The sequence below is a fragment of the Choloepus didactylus genome, chromosome 4 (genome assembly GCF_015220235.1).
Source record: "Choloepus didactylus isolate mChoDid1 chromosome 4, mChoDid1.pri, whole genome shotgun sequence".
NCBI lineage: Eukaryota > Metazoa > Chordata > Mammalia > Pilosa > Megalonychidae > Choloepus > Choloepus didactylus.
The window spans coordinates 105,298,143-105,316,489 of NC_051310.1; the positions used below are offsets into that span (position 1 = coordinate 105,298,143).

At 38.8% G+C, this 18,347-nt stretch overlaps 1 long non-coding RNA gene across 1 annotated transcript in view; it reads left to right on the forward strand.

Annotated features, from left to right (window-relative positions):
- Positions 1-18,109, forward strand: part of LOC119533512 — a 38,806-nt gene extending 20,697 nt beyond the window's left edge. Inside the window, exons 2-3 of the long non-coding RNA XR_005216643.1 lie at positions 1,708-1,782; positions 18,071-18,109. This is a non-coding gene — a long non-coding RNA (uncharacterized LOC119533512). The remainder of the gene's footprint in view (positions 1-1,707; positions 1,783-18,070) is intronic.
- The last annotated feature ends 238 nt before the right edge of the window (positions 18,110-18,347 follow it).

An 18,347-nucleotide genomic window follows, 5' to 3' on the forward strand; every position in this document is an offset into this window, starting at 1 on the left:
CCAACTAAGTCAACAATCTTTAAGAGTCTTGCATGTAACCTTACAATATGACTTCTACTCATACATTATTGGCCAGAATTGAGTCCTACCTGCAAGGGAGTCTCAGAAGTATAGTTTTTACCTGGGCACATTGCTTCCCAAAATAAAACTGGAGTTCTGGTAGGATATTGGGTAGACTATTAGAAGTCCCTGCCACAGATTGTTAAGCCTGCAGAAAATGAGTCTAGAGCAGCTGGTAGCCATTGTGCCCAGCATATGGACAGAGCCAACCAAGAGCTGGAAAGGCAGAAGCATGACATCATTTGACTCCTAATTCCAGCTGTGCCTCAATCTCCCAGTTACTTAAGCCAATATATTCCTTTGTTTCTCATAAGCTAGTTTGAGTTGAATTTTGGTCATGTGCAATAGAAAGAGTGCTGGCTAATAAAAGGATCACCAGAAAAGAAATGGTTAAATAAACAATAATTTATAAAATTCATACAGCTATTAAATTAATTGTGTATATCTATATCTATATTTATCTCTATGTATCTCTGGAAAAAAACTTTTAAAATACACTAAAATATTAATGGTGATTTATCTCTGAGTGATGGGACTTTCAATAATATTTACTTTCTCCTTTATATCTTTCTGAGTGCTTCATAGTGAGCTTGTATTACTTCTAAAATAAATATATATATTTAGCTATCTTGTTTTGTAACAATTTTTAACAGAATTTATATTATTGATCTTATTTTAAAATGTGTATGTGCATGTCTTTGTATTTGCATAGAATAAAGTCTAGAAGGATATTCACCAAGATGTTAGCAATGGTATTTCTAAGAGGAAGATCTCTATTATTTTTCAATACATTACATTATATTTCTGGGTTGTCTGTATATTTTGCATTAACCACCTATTTACTATATTGATGCTCCATTTTATGTGTCAGCTTGGCTAGGCTATAGTCCCCAATTATTCAGTCGAACACTGAACTAGGTGTTGCTGTGAAAGAATTTATAAATGTGATTATCGTCTATAATCAGTTAACTTTAAATAAAGGAGATTATCATAGATAATCTGGGTGGGCCTCATTCAGTCAGTTAAAAGGCCTTGAGAGTAGAACTTAGGTTCTCTGAAAAAGAAATTCTCCCTGTGGCCTGCAGGTTCAGCTTGGACCCAAGAGTTCTAGTCTTCCTTTCCTTATATCTTTAGCTGGACCCTACAATTTCATAAGGCAATTCCTTGCAATAACTCTCTCTCTCTCTCTCTCTCTCTCTCTCTCTCTCTCTCTCTCTCTCTCTCACACACACACACACACACACACACACACATACACAGGTTCTGTTTCTCTGGTGGAATTCTGACTGATACAGATTTTGATAACTGGATGTAGGGCATTGCTGGGTCAAATACCTAAAAATGTGAGAGTGGCTTTGGAATTGGATAACAGGTAGAGGCTGAAGAAGTTTGAGGAGCACAATAGGAAAATTCTGATTGCCCACATTGCCTTGATCGCTACTGGTAGGAATATGGATGTTAAAGACTCTGCCAGTGAGGGCTCAGGAGGAAGTGAGGAGCCTGACAGAGAAAACCAGTGTCATCATAGAGAGTACATATGTTGACGTAAACAGAATGTTGGTGGGAATATGAGTGTTAAATTCATCATTGGCGAAGGAGATCCTTGTCAGGTAGTGGCAGAAAGCCTAACTGAATCCTATCTTACAGTTGCAGGGAAAGCAGAACTTGTAAGTGATGCACTTGGATATTTAACTGAGGAGATTTCCAAGCAAAGCGTTGAAGGTATGTCTTGGTTTATATAAAATGTGAGAGGAAAGACACAAATTGAAGCGAGAACTGTTAAGCGAATGGGCACCGCACTTGATGATTTGGAAAATTCTCAGCCTATCCAGATTGAAAAAGATCTTAACATTAGAAGATTCAATGTTAGGAAAGCGTGCTCTGGAGAGAAAGCCAAGAGTTTGCCTTCACAATCTTTTGCTAGTGCTGAAGAGATTAGGGGTGTAACTTATGGGTCACCCAACCATGTCAGAAGCCAGGAAGAGAGATGAGTTACCCAGGAGAGAACCATGGAGGACCCTCTGTGTAATGAGTGAATCCCCATGACACACGCCAGACAGAGACCCCACAAGGTTTCTGAGAATATTAAACCAGCAGAAACACTGCCAATTTGTACTGAAAGAGACAGAAAGAGGAGGAAATAAGGGCAGGGCAGGCTGTCGGACTCCCTAAACTCTACAGGCAGGAAAGAGGCTAATAGAACTACTTAGCTGCCTCCGAGAAAAAGAGAAGAATAACCCTGAGGCCCAGAGGATAGAGTCCCAAACCTCCTGAAGCCTAATGGAATTTGCCCTGCTGGGTTTCACAATTGCTTGGGATCCCATGTTTGCCCTTTTAGAATGGGAATCTCTGTAACTGTTATACTATGCCTGTACCTCCATTATGTTTTGGGAACAGATAACCTGATTTCTAGTTTATAGGTCCACAGACAGAGCAGGATCTTGCCCCAGGATGGATCATGCCCAGAGTCTCACCCACAGCCGATTTAGATGATTTTGATGATGAGTTTTTGGACCTTCGAGCTAATGAAATTTTGAACTTGAGTTGATGCTGTAATGGGTTGAGACGTTTTTGGAGGCTGGGAAGGGGTGAATACATTTTATGTGGAACAGCCATGAGTCTTTGGGGCCAAAGGGCAGCCTGTAGTAGGCTGAAAATTCTCCCCCTAGAGATCTTAATATCCTAATCCCTGGAACCTACGAATGAGGCCAAAAATGTGATCAAGTTAAGAATCTTGAGATGGGGAGATTCTTCTGGATTATCTGGGTGGACCCTAAATGCAGTCAGATGTATTTTCATAAGAGGGAGGCAGAGAGAGGTTTCACATATCCACAAAGAGAAAAGGCAACATAGTGACCTTGGCAGAAAGAGAGACTTGAAGATGCTGTGTTGAAGGCTTTGAAGATGGAGGAAAAGGCCAGGAGGCAAGGGACCCAAGCAAAACCTAGCAGCTGAAAAAGTCAGGTAAATGGATCCTCCCCTACAGTCTCTTGGTTTCACCCAATGAAACCGACTTTAGACTTCCCATCTCCCAAACTGTAAGAGAATAAATTTGTGTTGTTTTAAGCCACTAAGTTTTTGGCAATTTGTTATAGCAGCAATAGAAAACAAATATACTATATAATCAGAAACATAATAAAGCAATAATAATTTGATATGTGTTATATAAAATACCACTGAGTTTGAGTTCTAATATTTTATTTGGAATGTTTATCTCTGTATTTCTTAGAAGGTTGGTCTATACCTTTTTTTAATGTATGTGCTGGGATGTGCTAGCCTCCTAAAAAGAAACGAGATGCCTCTCTTCTTTTCCAAGGTTCTGAAACAGCTTCAATAACTGTGGAAACAGTGAAACCATTTGCTTCCAAGATTTGGAAGAGGGATAGCTCTTTGACTACATTCTTGATTTATCCCATGGTTGCTTTAAACTTTAATAATCATAAGAGTGCATCAGGAAAGCTGTTTACATATATCTCTTTTAATCCCCATAATATTCCCATGGGGTAGATTCCATGTTTGTATCTTCTTACAGATGAGAAAACTGAGGCTGGGAGAGATTAAGTAATTTGCTAAGGTTACAAGCAATCAAGAGACAGAGCTCAGACCTGAAATAAGGAGTGTCCAACTCCAAAATCCATACTTTTTACCTTTGCTCTAATAATGCCTCCTGGTTTTATGCTTCTTCTTACACACTTTCAGAAATTTATGTTTTCCTTAAAAATTTCTCATTTCATCTATATTATCAAATGCGTAACATAGAAAGTATTCTTTTATAATTCCTTACATTTCATGTGTACTTGTGGCTTCATCTCCTTTCTTATTCTGAATTTTGTATAGTTACGCTTTCTCTCTTTCTCTTTAATTAGCATAGCCAGTGGACAATCTATTTAATTGCCCACCCCCACCCCAAAGTCCAGCTATCTGATTTATTTTTTATGTTTTTAAATTTAAGTAATTTAAGTAATTTAAGTTTTAAAAATGTTTTCCTTTATCTTGTTTTCCTTAAGTTTGTTTTTTCCTCTGATTTCCTTACTCACTGAATGTTTATTGATTGCTTAATATGTGCCAGACATATTCAATTGACTATTTAAATCATTGCTCATTTTCATCCTTCTCTTTGGTAGCTGAGGTGTTTAAGTCTATATATTTCCTTCCTAATATAACTTTGGCTCTGTCTTATAAGTTCTTACATGTAGAATTCGCAATATTAATATTTGCTAAACAGTCTGTAATTGTAAGTTTTTTTCCAAGTAGTAGAAGTTTCTGGTTATTCTCCCATTATTTATTTATAGTAGCATTGAATTGTAATTAGAGAATGCAGTTTGTTCTATTTGTACATTTTAGAATATTTCATAGACTGAGATGTGAATTTTTGTAAATGTTCCATGGACATGAAAAGATTATGTATTCTCTAGGTACAGGATCTAGAAATCAATATTAACATTAATATTAATCAATATTAGATAATATTTATTCTTTAAATTATTCAGCTCCTTTGGAATCATCTACTTCTTGATGGTTTAACTGTCAGTGACTGCAAAAGATATGCAAAATACAGAGGATTTTTTTATACCACAGTATTTGTTGTATACATATCAGTATAACAGTGATGGTATAAGTTGTCAGCCAGGATGTAAAAATAGAGTTCAGCAGTATCATGATACTGGCACACCCTGCAGAATATCTCTCCAGGTTTTTTTTCCTGGTAGAATCCTTCTGGGTTTTTAATACACAAACTTTATTGAACATATGTATTTCTCAATATATTTTTGCCTGATGTTTACATAGGAAAAGTTATATTTACATCCCCAAGCCTCAATTCAACATTTTAAGGAAACAATATGCAGAAAAAGTCTTAACTTACTTTCCAAACACAAATGGTAGAATATCGGGATCATGTGCAGATGTTTTGACAAATATGTGGAGTGTCCACAAGAGTCGTGGGAGCTATATATGCATAGAAAGCAGCTGGTGTGTGTTTGTTTTGTTGGTGGTGTTTATTAAGGTGTAATTTAAATACAGTAAATTTCACCTTTTAAAAGAGTGTATGGTTCTGAAAGTTTTGACAAACACATCACCACCACCATAATCAAGATATAGAATATTTCCATCACTCTAGAAGTTCCCCTGTGTCCCTTTGTGGTCAACTCCTCTCCTACCCCCAGTCATTGGCAACATCTGATCTATTTTCTGTCCCTAAAGTTTTGCCTTTTCAGAATGACGTATAAATGGAATCATCCAGCATGTAGCCTTTTGAGTCCGGCTTCTTTCACTTAACTTACTGCATTGAGATTCATTCGTATCGATGGTATGTATCATAATTTGTTCCTCTTCATTGCTAATTACATTCCGTAGTATGGGATAAGCCACAGTTCATTTATCCATTCCCCTATGGAGGAACATTTGAGTTGTTTCCAGATTCTAACTATTATAAATAAAGCTTTTTTACATATTCTTGTATAGGTTTTTGTGTGAATATAAATTTTCATTTCTTTTGGATAAACATCTGGGAGAGAGTCTGATGGATCATGTGGTAATTATATGTTTAACTGTCAAACATTTTTCCAAAGTGGCTGTGCCATTTTGCATTCCCACCAGCAATGAATGAGAATTCTTGTTGCTCTTCATTCTTGTCAGTACTTGGTATTATCAGCTTTTTTTGTTTGCTTGTTTAATGTAAGCCATTCTAATAGGTGAGTAGTTCATTTCCCTAATGACTAATGATGATGACCATCTTTTCATCGCTTATTTATAATCCATTCATCTTCTTTGGTGACATCTCTGTTTAAATCTTCTTTTTTTAATTAAATTCAGTTTTATTGAAATATATTCACATACCATACAATCATCCATGGTGTACAATCAACTGTTCACAGTACGATCATATAGTTATGTATTCATCACCACAATCTATTTCTGAACATTTCTGTTTAAATCTTGGGCCCATCTTTAATTGGGTCATTTATTATTATTTTTTTTTATTTTTTTATTTTTTTTATTTTTTTATTTTTTATTTTTTTTGGTACGGACATAATTTTTTTTTATCTTCATTTTATTGAGATATATTCACTTACCACACAGTCATATAAAACAAATCGTACATTCGATTGTTCACAGTACCATTACATAGTTGTACATTCATCACCTAAATCAATCCCTGACACCTTCATTAGCACACACACAAAAATAATAATAATAATAATTAAAGTGAAAAAGACCAATTGAAGTAAAAAATAACACTGGGTGCCTTTGTCTGTTTGTTTGTTTGTTTCCTTCCCCTATTTTTCTACTCATCCATCCATAAACTAGACAAATGGAGTGTGGTCCTTATGGCTTTCCCAATCCCATTGTCACCCCTCATAAGCTACATTTTTATACAATTGTCTTCGAGATTCATGGGTTCTGGGTTGTAGTTTGATAGTTTCAGGTATCCACCACCAGCTACCCCAATTCTTTAGAACCTAAAAAGGGTTGTCTAAAGTGTGCATAAGAGTGCCCACCAGAGTGACCTCTCGGCTCCTTTTGGAATCTCTCTGCCACTGAAGCTTATTTCATTTCCTTTCTTTTTTTTTTTTACAATTTTAAAGATTTATTTATTTTTAAAAAACATATTTTTAGAACAGTTTTATATTTACAGAAAAAAATATGAAGATGGTACAGAGAATTCCCATATATCCCCCCACCCACTTTCCCCTATTATTAATATCTTACATTCCTGTGGTACATTTATTCAAATTAATGAACCAATATTGAAAAATTATTAACTAAAGTCCATACCTTATTCAGATTTCCTTAGTTTTTACCTAGTATCCTTTTTCTGGTACAGGGTCCCATCCAAGATACTACACTGCTTTCAGCTGTCTTGTCTCCTTAGCCTCCTCTCGGCTACTATAGTTCCTTACCCTTTCCCTGTTTTTGATGACCTTGACTGTTTGGAGGAGTACTGGTCAGCTATTCATACAATGTCCGTCAGTTGGGATTTGTCTGATGCTTTTCTCACGATTAGACTGAGGTTGCAGATTATTGGGAGGAAGACACGAGATCATTGCCATTCTCATCACGTTCTATCAAAAGTATGTACTATCAGCATGACTTTATCACTGTTGATGTTGACCTTGATCACCTCATTGAGGTAGTGTTGGTCAGAGTTCTCCACTGTAGAGTTATTCTTTCCCTGATTTTCCCATATGTAGTCTTTGGAAGGAAGTCCCTATGTGAAGCTTATAAGTAAGGAATAGGGAGTTAAGCACCCCCTCTGAGAGCAAAGATTTATTTATTTTTTGACATTATGTTTTTAAATTATTTTTTATGGATTTCTTTCTTTTCATTCTTTCTTAATTTCCTTCCAAGAAAGAGAGATGGAGATGGAGATGGAGATGCAGATAGATAGATAGATAGATAGATAGATAGATAGATAGATAGATAGATAGAAAAGAAATGAAATGAAATGAAAAGAAATAGGCTATATGCTGATTTTATATATTACATATGTTTCCTCTGAAGAATAACTAATACATAGGCATAACCTAAAGAAGAAAGCAAAGGTTACCTAAGTCCTACTATCCCAGATAACCAGCACCTACATTTGGTGATCATCTTGTCTCTCTATGCACACACTGCGTACAATTTTAAGTAAATATGGTAACATTCTATATGAAGTTTTTTTTTGTGGACCCCCCCCCAACCCATTACCATGTCAGTGAGTAGACAGTGTGACAGTGTGTCTTTTTACCATTGTTTCTGTATTTATAAAATATCCACAAACATACCCACATTATTCAGGAGCTCAGCACCTCATTGAAGATTCCAGGAGTCCAGTGATGTGAGGCTGGATAATATAACCTCTCCAAGATGAAGGATAAGATGCTATATCTTGCAGCTCCTCCCATTTAGAAGGAGGCCTAGTGGTCCTCTGTGGATTTGGAAAGCAACATGTTTCACCTTGGGCATGCTTCTCTGACCCATTTACTAAGTAACCCATAAAACTGCCCGTTTCAAGTGGGGCCTACAGCCAGGGAAGACTCTATAGCAAGGTCAGGCTATTGTAAAAGCTGCTCTGCCACCTGGGCCGTATGACTTAGCATATCTGATGTTCTTGAAGAATACATAGCAGATAGAGATGTTGTGTGGAACATTTTTTGAATACCTATAAGAAAATCACAACTGAGACCTTCAGGAGTTTGGAGCAAAGTCATGCCTTCTGCATCTGATAAGTATTCTCCTTTCAAAAAAGAGCTTTTGGCTTACTAATGGGCCCTGGTAGAGATTGACTATTTGACCCAGGGCCACTAAGTTACCATGCAATCTGAACTGCCCATCATGAATTGGGTGTCATCTGTTGCTTCAAGCAGTAGAGTTGGACCTGCATTTCATCATCAGCTATAAGTGATTTATATGGGATCAGTCTTGAGGTGTTCTCAAAGGCACATGTACATTGCACAGTCAAGTGATAGAGGCATGCAGCTAAATGTTAGGCTGGATGGTCAATAACTTGGAAGGAATAGGATTAGAAAATTGATAACAAGGAGGTCTAAAGAAGGGATTGAGGATTGTTGTAATGACATGTATTTTCTTTTTTTTTTGTTTCGATATATTAACGTATTAACATTTTAACAAATGTCCCCCTCCTTCAGTCATCTTTTTGTTTAATATAAGGTATGTAGATAAACTTATATTTCAGTATTTAAATTGCAAGGAAGTAAAGAGTGGTTGTGACTGAACTAGAAGAGGAATGAACATCAACTAGTTTTGGACAAAATAACATACAGGACTTTGTAGCTCCACTTTGCGGGGTGGGGTGGTGGTGGAGCATGAGTGAGTTTTTGATGAGAGATAGTCACATCGAGTAGGATAGAAGCATATGTTGTTTACATTATTTGGAAGTTAAAAATGGGTAAAAGGAGTGTGTATGGATGCTGAGTTGACAAAGGAGTAGAGAATTGTCATTATCACCCCTTAGAAAAGGTTTCTTCTGCATTGCGGAAGAGAAGTTGGGTGCTACATCTCTTGTACTCTCCTTTCCTGGGTGGGCACGAGTTAGCATTAGTCACAGAGAGGAACGTAAGAATTTTTTTCAGGTGAAAGAGGAGTAGAAGCTATTATGTTCAGGGGTGGTTCCAGCCCCATGGGTGGGCAGGCAGGAGAATCACGGTGGCTTTTTGGGGAAAGTTTGAGAACCAGCTGCTTTGCTGGTATAGACTGAGGCAGTTGGTGAGAAATTTCTCAGATTCTTGAAAATTGGAACTGTTTTTTGGAAAGCTTTTGATAAACACCCATGCTGGTGCCTCAGGCTGAATTTTTTAGTGTCTGCTTCCCTGATCTTTGGTCGTGACCCTACTCCTCCAGATATTCCAGCACCCATGGCAGGCTTAATTCTTATATTAAATTCTTTGTTCTTGGAATATTTAGAATGGATCTATTTTAGTGATTGAATCTAAAATTATACAGAGAGTTCAATGGAAAGAGGAGCACCTCAATGATACATTTAGGGAAAACGCTGTTGGAAAGCAAATGCCGTAAGAGACATACAAGAAGCGGAGTTACTGCTAAGCATATATTTAAATACAGGGGATTTAAAAACACTATTATTTTAAATTTGACCTCAAGATCTGCATCTTTCCTTAAGTTTCAGTCTGTTTCAGAGAGCCATCTACGTAGTATCCAAGGGGTCAGCAAACTATGACCTGTGGGCCAAATCCAGCCTGCTGCCTGTTTTCATAAAGTTTTTTTTTGTCACATAGCCACACCCATTTGTTTACATATTGTCTATGGCTGCTTCCACTACAGTGGCAGAGTTAAGTTGCCAAAGAGACCTTATGGCAAGCAAAGCCAAAATGATTTACTGTATGGTCATTTACAGAAAGAGTTTGGTGACCTCTGGATTATCTTAATTCTTACCTTCTTCAAAAATTGAGGTTTTCTTTCTCAGTCATCATCAACTTGGCTCACTTGGTGGGATTAGACTAAATAAAATTATTATTTTTTCAAAGAGATTTAGGATTCCTGAAAGAACATTTTAGCTGGCACAAAACACCCACTTGCCAGCACTCCTAACTGGGTATAGCAACATGTCATTTTTTTTTTTTTTTTTTACAAAACAAATTGTACTTTCGATTGTTTACAGTACCATTACATAGTTGTACATTCATCACCTAAATCAATCCCTGACACCTTCATTAGCACACACACAAAAATAACAAGAATAATAATTAGAGTGAAAAAGAGCAATTGAAGTAAAAAAGAACACTGGGTACCTTTGTCTGTTTGTTTCCTTCCCCTACTTTTCTACACATCCATCCATAAACTAGACAAAGTGGAGTTTGGTCCTTATGGCATTCCCAATCCCATTGTCACCCCTCATAAGCTACATTTTTATACAACTGTCTTCGAGATTCATGGGTTCTGGGTTGTAGTTTAATAGTTTCAGGTATCCACCACCAGCTACCCCAATTCTTTAGAACCTAAAAAGGGTTGTCTAAAGTGTGCGTAAGAGTGCCCACCAGAGTGATCTCTCGGCTCGTTTTGGAATCTCTCTGCCACTGAAGCTTATTTCATTTCCTTTCACATCCCCCTTTTGGTCAAGAAGATGTTCTCCGTCCCACGATGCCGGGTCTACATTCCTCCCCGGGAGTCATATTCCACGTTGCCAGGGAGATTCACTCCCCTGGGTGTCTGATCCCACGTAGGGGGGAGGGCAGTGATTTCACCTTTCAAGTTGGCTTAGCTAGAGAGACAGGGCCACATCTGAGCAACAAAGAGGCATTCGGGAGGAGGCTCTTAGGCACAATTATAGGGAGGCCTAGCCTCTCCTTTGCAGCAACCGTCTTCCCAAGGGTAAAACCTGCGGTAGAGGGCTCAACCCATCAAACCACCAGTCCTCTATGTCTGTGGTCATGTTAGCAACCATTGAGGTGGGGTAGGCCAATACCCCTGCATTCTCCACAGGCTCCTCAAGGGGGCACTACATATTTTTTTCCTTTTTTTTTTTTTTTTTTTGTCTTTTTTTTTTTAAACCTTTTTTTCCTTTTTAAATCAACTGTATGGAAAAACAAACATTAAAAAACAAAAAACAAAAAAGAAAAACATACAATAAAAGAACATTTCAAAGAGACCATAACAAGGGAGTAAGAAAAAGACAACTAACCTAAGATAACTGCTTTACTTCCCACCTGTTCCTACTTTACCCCAAGAAAGTTACATAATATAGCAACATTTCTGTGAACTTGCTCCTACTATATCCATCAGAAATTAACAGACCATAGTCATTCCTGGGCATCCCCAGAACGTTAAATAGCATATCTGTTCTTCTTGGATTACTGTTCCCCCTTCCTTAATTGCTCTCTATTGCTAGTTCCCCTACATTCTACATTATAAAAAACGCAACCTATTGTTTTTTTGTTCTCTATGTCATTTATTTCTGCTTTAATCCTTGTTATTTCTTTTCTTCTACTTGGTTTAGGATTGGTTTGCTGTTCATTTTCTAGCTTCTTCAGTTGATCCATTAGTTCTTTGATTTTGGCTCTTTCTTCCTTTTTAATATATGCGTTTAGTGCTATAAATTTCCCCCTCAGCACTGCTTTTGCTGCATCCCATAGGTTTTGGTATGTTGTGTTCTCATTTTCATTTGTCTCTATATATTTAGCAATTTCTCTTGCTATTTCTTCTTTAACCCACTGATTGTTTAGGAGTGTGTTGTTTAACCTCCAGGTATTTGTGAATTTTCTAAGTCTCTGATGGTTATTGACTTCTAATTGTATTCCATTGTGGTCAGAGAATGTGCTTTGAATAATTTCAATCTTTTTAAATTTACTGAGGCTTGTTTTATGTCCCAGCATATATAATCTATTCTGGAGAAAGTTCCGTGAGCACTAGAAAAGTATGTGTATCCTGGTGATTTGGGATGTAATGTTCTGTATATGTCTGTTAAATCTAATTCATTTATCAGATTGTTTCAGTTTTCAATTTCCTTACTGGTCCTCTGTCTGGTTGATCTATCTATAGGAGAGAGTGATGTGTTGAAGTCTCCCACAATTATTGTGGAAACATCAATTGCTTCCTTTAGTTTTGCCAGTGTTTCTCTCATGTATTTTGTGGCACCTTGATTGGGTGCATAGACATTTATGATTGTTATTTCTTCTTGTTGAATTGCCCCTTTTATTAGTATGTAGTGGCCTTCTTTGTCTCTCAAAACATCCCTGCATTTAAAGTCTATTTTATCTGAGATTAATATTGCTACACCTGCTTTCTTTTGGCTGTAGCTTGCATGAAATATTTTTTTCCATCCTTTCACTTTCAATTTCTTTGTGTCCCTGTGTCTAAGATGAGTCTCTTGTATGCCACATATTGATGGTTCATTTTTTTTTGATCCATTCTGCGAATCTGTATCTTTTAATTGGGGAGTTTAATCCATTTACATTCAACGTTATAACCGTGAAGGCATTTCTTGAATCAGCCATCTTATCCTTTGGTTTATGTTTGTCATATATATTTTTCCCCTCTCTATTAATATCCTTTATTGTACCCATACTGAATCTCTTTAGTACTGAACTTTTCTCCAAGCCTCTCTGTCCTTTCTTTGTTTCTCTGTCTGTAGGGCTCCCTTTAGTATCTCCAGTAGGGCAGGTCTCTTGTTAGCAAATTCTCTCAGCATTTGTTTGTCTGTTAAAAAATTTAACTCTCCCTCAAATTTGAAGGAGAGCTTTGCTGGATAAAGTATTCTTGGTTGGAAATTTTTCTCACTCGGAATTTTAAATATATCGTGCCACTGCCTTCTTGCCTCCATGGTGGCTGCTGTGTAGTCACTACTTAGTCTTATGCTGTTTCCTTTGTATGTGGTGAATTGCTTTTCTCTTGCTGCTTTCAGAACTTGCTCCTTCTCTTCTGTGTTTGACAGTGTGATCAGAATATGTCTTGGAGCGGGTTTATTTGGATTTATTCTATTTGGAGTTCGCTGAGCATTTATGATTTGTGTATTTATGTTGTTTAGAAGATTTGGGAAGTTTTCCCCAACAATTTCTTTGAATACTCTTCCTAGACCTTTACCCTTTTCTTCCCCTTCTGGAACACCAATGAGTCTTATATTAGAACGTTTTATATTATCTATCACATCCCTGAGGTCCATTTCGATTTCTTCAATTTTTTTCCCCATTCTTTCTTTTATGCTTTCATTTTCCATTCTGTCATCTTCCAGGTCACTGATTCGTTGTTCAACTTCCTCTAGTCTTGTACTATGAGTGTCCAGAATCTTTTTAATTTGGTCAACAGTTTCTTTAATTTCCATAAGATCATCTATTTTTTTATTTAGTCTTGCAATGTCTTCTTTATGCTCTTCTAGGGTCTTCTTGATCTCCTTTGTATTCTGTACTATGGTCTCATTGTTCATCTTTAGCTCTTTGAGTAGCTGCTCTAGGTGCTGTGTCTCTTCTGATCTTTTGATTTGGGTGCTTGGGCTTGGGTTATCCATATCGTCTGGTTTTTTCATATGCTTTATAATTTTCTGTTGTTTTTGGCCTCCTGGCATTTGCTGAACTTGACAGGGTTCTTTTAGGATTTGTAGACCAATTGAAGTCTTTATGTCTAATTTATCAGATCTACAGCTTCGTGGAGTACAATTTCTCTAACTAACCAGCAGGTGGCGTCCACGAGCCACCTGTTCTCCACAAGCCAGTTCTCCCTGCTTTGCCTTTGGTGTGAGTGGGGGAGTGAGTCTTGTGGGGTCCAATTGCTGTACCAAGCTTGCGTGTGTAGTTGGTGTTGCCCGCCCTATATATGGGGCGTGTTTCTGGGCAGTCAGGGAGGGGGTGTGGCTCTAACAATCAAATCTCCCTGGTGATCCTGGAGTTTTAAAGCTGCTGCAGTAGTCTAATCCTTCAGTTCAGTCCTGCCACAGTTTGTCTCTGCCACTGACCCACAAGTCCTTGGTATTGGCGTATGGCTCCTGAGACTTGCAAGTGGGACCCTCTTCCAGGGCGTGCACCCCCTGGTCCTCTGTTGAGGGATGACTGTGCTATGTCACAGGAGAGTGCCGTCCCCCCAGGGCGGTTCTGGGCTGCTGGGCTGTGTAGGGAGGCTCCCAGTCTGCTGAAATGATGGCTGAATGGGGCTTTGTTAATTCACACTGCTCCACCTTCCCAACTCTGGGACAATCAGCTGAGGTTGCAGGGAAGGCTAATGTCCACGCCCAGTTTTGTGGAGTGTGCCTGTTATTTGAAGCACTTCCGTCACACTGGGTTGTGTGGGGCAGCTCTGGGCTATGGGGCTGGTGATGGGCAGGAGTGTTTCCTGTCCACCAGGATGATGGCTGTGAGCGGACACCCCCCTTTTCTTGGGAAGTTGTGGTGTTTAGTGAATTTTCTCAGCCACTGGATTATTGCGTTTTGTCTCAGAGCTCTCCTAGTTCTGCTCTTGACTTGACCTGCCCAAATTGCAAGTCTTTGAAGCTTTCTGTATTGGGCTTCTTAGAGTAATTGTTTTAGAAAAAGAAAAAAGGATTAAAAAAAAAAAAAAAAAAAAAGGGGCCCTCCTCACAGATCTAATGGGTTATTGAAATGCTAAGAGACAAAGCAATTAGGGCCATTCAGGAAAGTTCCACAGGGCAGAGAGATCAGCTTTTCTTCAGGATTTGCATATGAGCCTAAGGGCCTGAGCTCTGCCTTTCCCCTTTCTATGTTCACCAGAACTCCAAAAATCCTCCGCTTTTATTTTGGAGTTTTTCGTGCTGTTTTTTTTCTATGTCTGTCTCCTCTCTGCTGGGCTGGCTGCTCTCAGATTCTCTGGTGTTGGTCTCAGTGTATCTATGGTTGGAGTTTGGATCAATAGAATGAGTTTCTGATAAGGGCTGCCACTGCAGTTCTCCCTTCTCCTTCCCGGAGCTGACAGCCCCTCCTCCCACGGGACTGAGCCTGGCAGGGAGGGGCGCGGGTCCCCTGGCTGCAAAAACTTACAGATTTCGCTGATCTCAGCAGTTCGACGTGTTCATGAGTGTTGTATGAAGTATGCCCAAAGTCAGATTGCTCTGTGGTGTCCAGTCTACGCAGTTCCTGGCTTTCTACCTACTTTCCTGGAGGAGTAACTAAAACATACAGCTCACCAGTCCGCCATCTTGCCCCGCCTCTCCCAGGTCATTTATTTTCTAATAATAAATTTTAAGAGTTCTCTATATATTTTGGAATCAAGTTCTTTATTCAACATGAGATTTGCAAATATTTTCTCCTGGCCTGTTGCTTGTCTTTTCATTTTCTTAACAGTGTCTTTGGAAGAGCAAAATTTCTTAATTTTGATAAAGTCCAATTTAACTTTTTTTTTTCTTTTATAGATTGTGATTTGGTGTTATATCTAAGAAATCTTCACCTAATCCAAAATTACAAAGATTTTCTTCTGTGTTTTCCTCTTGAAGTTTCACAGTTTCAGATTTTTCATTTGGGTATTTGAGCCGTTTTGAGTTATTTCATAAGTCGGTAGTTTTGTTTGATCAGAGAGTAACATTTAAAGCATTTTACATGCAAACTGGATAGTTGTTACACAAATAGGCATTTTGCCATGTTTCAGTTATGTCTTAGGAAATTGTCTGAGGGTTTTGGGTTGTTATGGAACGCATTATCCTTATTCCCATTAAAAATAATGAACTTAAAGATCAGAGTTTTGGGGCAGAGCTTCTGTTTTCCACAAATGGATTACTGATGTTAAGTGAGATATGCTTATTGTTGTTTAAATGGGATTTTATCTCTCTACTTCTCTTTAAAAATGCTGCTTGATAGCAGCACAAACTCTAATTCTTTTCATAGCTGTTATTCAATAACAGTGTTGGAATAAATATGAATGAATGAAACTATATTCCGGTTACTAGAATATGAGTTTGTTTGCTTTATTCTAGTTCCACTGAACATCCTTGCTTACAAAATCAGACTATTTCTCTAAAGAGTGAGTGAAATTTTAATAAACTGGAGGAAACAGGTGCCCAGGGGAGGATGGGTCCATCGCACTCCCAGAAAGCCCCTCTGCAAGCATGCACACAAATAAAACATGAACAGCAGAAGGAATCAAAAGAATCAGCCAAGTAAGGATAACCATACAGATTGTATATGCACCTGACAGAACTGTGAGGGGGGAAAGTATTAAATGCTTTTTTATATCCGTTTGCTCTTTTGTTTTTTTTACTGAGTTTTTCACTGTGTACAACTCAGCTGTATTTGTTGCTGGAGATTTTCAATAAATCAAGAACTACATACATATTCAGAGAATTCCTCATGACATTTGTTCACTCATTCATTCTTCCATTTATTACATGTTCTATGTATAACAGTGTATGAGGAAGATACTATGTGTTTGATTCAAGGGCTCTAGCGATTTGAGGTTGATGGGCACTGGACAGGATTCAAACTTGGAGGATCTTGAAGAACACCTACTATGATCATTATAGAAATGAGAGTCTATTGACAGGCCACGTAGCCACAGGACAGTCACCAGGGCTCCAGGTGCTCCACCAAGTGCATGTTGTTCTGGGGCTCTGGCGGGTTTGGATGGTGGTCCTTTGAGAGTCCTCAGAAGCAGGAGTGGATCTTCCCTTACATATGAGTTTCCAGTTGCTACTATAACAAATTACCACAAAATTAGTGACTTAAAACAACACAACTTTATTATCTTACAATTTTGGAGGCTAGAAGTCCAAAATGGGTTTCACTGGGCTAAAATCAAGGTATGGGCAGGGCTGCATTCCTTCTGGAATCTAGGGGAGAATCTGTTTCCTTGGTTTTTCCAGCTTCGAGAGGCTGCCTGCATTTCTTGGCTCATGGCTCCCCTCCTCCATCTTCAAAGCCAGCAGCATAATACTTTCAAATCTCTCTCTTTCTCTGACATTCCTGCTTCCTTTTTTCACATACAAGGACCCTGTTATTACTTCAGGCCCAACAGGATAATCCAGGATAATCTCCCCTTCTTCGGATCCTGAACTTAATCCTATCCATAAAATCCTTTGTGCCATATACAGTAACATATTCACAGGTCCCAGGGATTAGGGTACAGGCATCTTTGGGGGTGAGGGTGGGGTCCATTATTCTTCCTAACTCCCCTTGGGCCTACCATTTGCTATTCTGTGTATCTACAGGGAGCCAGTTCAGGAAATCTATGGATATGCCACCAAACTGGATAATCACTCCTGCTCTAAGAGATCATGCAGGAGCTTACCTCAGACCCTGGAACTTCAAGAAGGCTGTACAGTCTCAAGGACACTCTGACAGCCTCTGCCCCAAGCATATCTGATCCATTATATCAATCAGGATAAGGCTAGGTTATGTTCTGGTAACAATCCCAAAATCATGGTAATTTTTAACAACAGAGGTTTATTTTGGTAAAGATACACATCCATGGTGGGTCAGCAGTGCTCTTGCCTGTGCTCCTTACTCTGAGACCAAGGTTGACCAAGAAGCCACCTTTCCAATATCACAAGTAGTCATAGCAGAGGGAGAGAAAGAGATCAGGGTTAGGGGAAGAATGTCTTGCCCAACAATTAAATACTCAGGCTTAGAAGTGACATATATCACTTCTGTTCACAATTCATTGGTCAAAGCTAGTCCAATGACCCCACCCAAACACAGTGGGATCAGGAAAGCCAACCCTACTGTGTGTCAGGAAGGCGGAGAGCCAAGAATATTTGGTGAACAGCATTAATGACCACTACATTTATTATTTTCTGCTGGTCCTGATATGGATGAGGCTGTTCTCCCAGCAAGGTCAGTTTTGTGAATCACAGGGATGCTCTGAGCTGAAAGCTGATGAGAAGTAGAAGCAAATGGCAGCCCCACATCATTACGATATTGACTCCTGGAAGGTCCAGTTAATCCTAAGCTTACTGCTCCAAAGAAAGTTTCAGGAAGTGGCAAGAATCTGATGTGCTTTTGAGCTCCTGTGAGCTTCTGGAGACCTGCGTATGAGGTTCTGGAAACCAGTCCTCACACTTGGCAGGGTCTGTCCCATTACAGCTCAGTGGTTGCTAATTTGCTTTGTTCCTATCCAGGTGGGCTGTGCGGGTATTTGCATGGTCTGTTGATACGAGGACACTGATGTGAAGCTGGCAGGGCCATGGGACTCATGCCAGCTACTTCTGATTATCAGCAGGAAATAAAAACATGACCAGCAGGTGAGCAGCAGCACCAACTTTTCACGTCCCTCCCTCCAACCCTAACATCAAACTCCACAGGTAAGATTCAGAGCATCTTATAGGTGAGAGGTTCTATTCCCACTCCCCATACCCTCACTACTCTGCCCCTATTGTTGTTGCTCAGCAGATACAA